This window comes from Camelina sativa, chromosome 11, assembly GCF_000633955.1.
Source record: "Camelina sativa cultivar DH55 chromosome 11, Cs, whole genome shotgun sequence".
Classification (NCBI taxonomy): Eukaryota; Viridiplantae; Streptophyta; class Magnoliopsida; order Brassicales; family Brassicaceae; genus Camelina; species Camelina sativa.
This window is the reverse complement of record NC_025695.1, coordinates 17,551,629-17,554,770: the sequence shown is the minus strand read 5'-3', so window position 1 is coordinate 17,554,770 and position 3,142 is coordinate 17,551,629. Positions and strand designations below refer to the sequence as shown.

The window sequence follows — 3,142 nt, the reverse complement described above, 5'->3', positions numbered from 1 at the left end:
TTCGAGTACACATTGAGGCAAAGTGAAAATAAAAACAGTGATTTAGGAACACATATTCAACATAGAGCTTTAAAGGAAATGAGTCAAAATAAGGGTTAGCATCCTTGTAACTCTAAACAAGAGCAGTCTCCTTGTCTTTTTGATTGTTGATCCATTAGTCATCTTGGTGTAAAGTTCCATCACATGCTCTGCAATTACTTTCAAGAAAAAAATTGATGTTGTCACACCAGATAGATCCTGAGTTATAAGATAAAGGGAAATGCATGGGAATAAGAAGTTTTGGTTGCTTACCTTAGAATATAGCCATACTCAGCAGCAATTTCAAGACCTCAAGGAAATCAATGGTACCATTACCATCCACATCCACTTCATTAATCATGTCTTGAAGCTCTGCTTCGGTTGGGTTTTTTCCAAGAGAACAACACATCACAATCCCCAGCTCCTTAGTGGTAATGCAACCTACAAGTTAAATCAAGAATTGAAAAAATGAATCAAACTATTGTCGCTCTAGAAATCTTGAATAGAACAATTCAACTGAATTTATCTCTAATTACGGAACTCAAAGCAAACAACAAACATGTATCATCTAAAGCTAGATATTTATAATTCCTCTATTGACAGTTTATTGTCATGAGCAATGAACAAATCTAATATGAGATAATCCTAACAAAATTTAAAGAATAAGAAATCTCCAAGGACCAAATCGTTAAGTTCCTTGTAGACTTAAACGTCATCATCATCACCATCTAAATTTCAATTCACCGACATAATTTTATCAAATCCAGAAACCAAATAAACAAAAACAAGGACAAGAATATAGAGTTCATGATTGAGATACCCAAATCACAAATCAGTCAATCTATTGAAAATCTAAAACGTTTGAAAATAAGAAAGGGAAGTCGATCACACCATAGGACTCAAGCGGACAAATAAAGCAATGAGACCTAAGAATCAAATCCAGAATTCAGAATCGAGAATCGAGCTTACCTTGAGTTTAAATCAGAAGCTGCTTGGCAAATATCCTCACTACTCTCTTCCATCCCACTTTATCGGGCTTAGGAGTCGCAACCTTTCGTATCCGGCGCTGCGTGGCGGTGGTATTAGTCCCTATCGCTACAAGCTAGACCTCCTAGCCACATAGCCTCACCACGGCTCGAATCTCTACTATTGCCACCAGCTTCCCCAACACCATCGTTCGCAAGTGATTCGCTTTGAGGGTAATCAAAGTTGGGTTTCTCTCTCCGGCAAGAATCAGCGTCCATCTAGTTGGCGCCGTCGTGTTAACCGTGATAGACACCGTCAATGCTTTAATTCTCTCTCTCCATGGTCTCTCTCGCTGGTGAAACACGGATTCTCTAATTCTCACAATTTCAACATTTTGTTTAATCGTTGTTTTAATTTAATTTTATTAATGATATATTAGTTTGTGCTAAATTTGGAAAATTTGAGAATATGTGCTAATTTTGGACTAAAAACTTAAAATTGTGCTATTTGTGAGAATTCCCCAAAAAATATTTGGTTTGGGTTTTTATAAATTCAAACGTACGTACGAAATGGATAATCTTTAAAATGAAGTAAAAGAGTTTATTTTGGGACAGTTAAAACCAAAAGGAATGAAATTATTTATAAGAGTATACGGATAATTTGAGAAATGGCTTCATGTATGAGGCCCCCTGTAAAATAGCGTTTCAACTAGTTTACCCCTGTACTTTTATGCTCTACCTATTTCCCTCTAGACAACATCTATTCTTTCCAATTCCACCTATATTAATTGATTTCTATCTAACTAACCAAAATAAATTAAGCTTTTAAAAATCTTAGTTTTGCGTTTTAAAATCAATAATTCGCGATTACTTTACCATGATTGGCTTAACCCGACTCAAAATATCATACCCGAAATCATTTTGTTTACCCATTTCCTCAAAATGATTTGGGGAAAAGAAATTAGGTACAATGAGGGTACTTTGCTACCACACCAGCACCTACTCGGAACTCCTCTGTGAGTAGTTCTCGAAGTCAGATGAGACTAATTAGAAGAAGAAAACTGGCTCATACTTCCAATTAAAGAGAAACAAACAAACGGAGAAAAAGAATAAGAAATTGAATTGAGAAAGAAGAACTCAATTTTCTTGGTTTCGAGGAAGAAGAAGAAGATCTAATTTCTATTTTTTCCCAATTTGATTTGGGGAAAATGGGTAAACAAAATGATTTCAGGTCTGATATTTTGAGTCGGGTTAAGCCAATCGCGGTACAGTAATCGCAAATTATAAATTTTAAAAACGCAAAACTTAGATTTTTAAAAGCTTAATTTATTTTGGTTGATTAGATAGAAATCAATTAATATAAGTGGAAATGGGAAGAATAGATGTTGTCTAGGGAGAAATAGGTAGAGCGTAAAAGTACAGGGGTAAACTAGTTGAAACGCTATTTTACAGGGGGTCTCATACAGGCAGCCCTTTGAGAAAAGATGAAAGTTTTTTATTGGTCAATGTTCAAACAGAAAATTTATGTACGATTTTTTTTTTTTAATGACTAGCAGAAGTATCAAGATTACTTGTGCAGTTGTGCGCCAATATATTTCTTATAGCGAAATCCATATTTTCTTTTGTTAACTCTTTTCTGAAGAGCAGATTCCTCTCCATTATCTCTCTGTTTTCTGTAACCAGGAGCTTAACTGTTAGTAACTGCTGATGATAATAATAATTGCTTAGACAAAGCCAAACTTTAATTATTGTTTTTTTTCAGTTTCTTTCACATGCTCAGCAACAAATGATTCTATTGTAAAACCTCTGTAAATTAACACAATTAAGAATATAAGATTAAGTTTATAAAGCTATTAATTAATTGATTCATCTAATAAACAAATTCAAATTCAAAGTATCGTAATTTATCGATGTATTAATTTACCATAAAAAAATTTATACAAATTTTGACTGATTTTTTTTTTGGGTTAAAACTTTGACTTTATTTAATGTTAGTCAAACTTTTATCATATGTTGAAACAGAAACTATCTTATAAAATAGGACGATGTTGTTTATGTTTGTTATTAAAAGGGTAACTAGGTAATCTTACGGTTAGAAGATAACAACAGGATACATTGATTTCGTGAGAGAGAAAAAGAGAAAAAAAGATGTGGCATTT

General features: G+C 33.5%; 1 long non-coding RNA gene across 1 annotated transcript; it reads right to left on the bottom strand.

The window, feature by feature from the left end:
• LOC109127715 lies at window positions 7-1,089 on the bottom strand. The gene is made up of 3 exons (XR_002034281.1): window positions 988-1,089; window positions 292-459; window positions 7-197 (listed from the first exon to the last, which is right to left on the bottom strand). It is a non-coding gene; the product is annotated as an uncharacterized LOC109127715 (long non-coding RNA).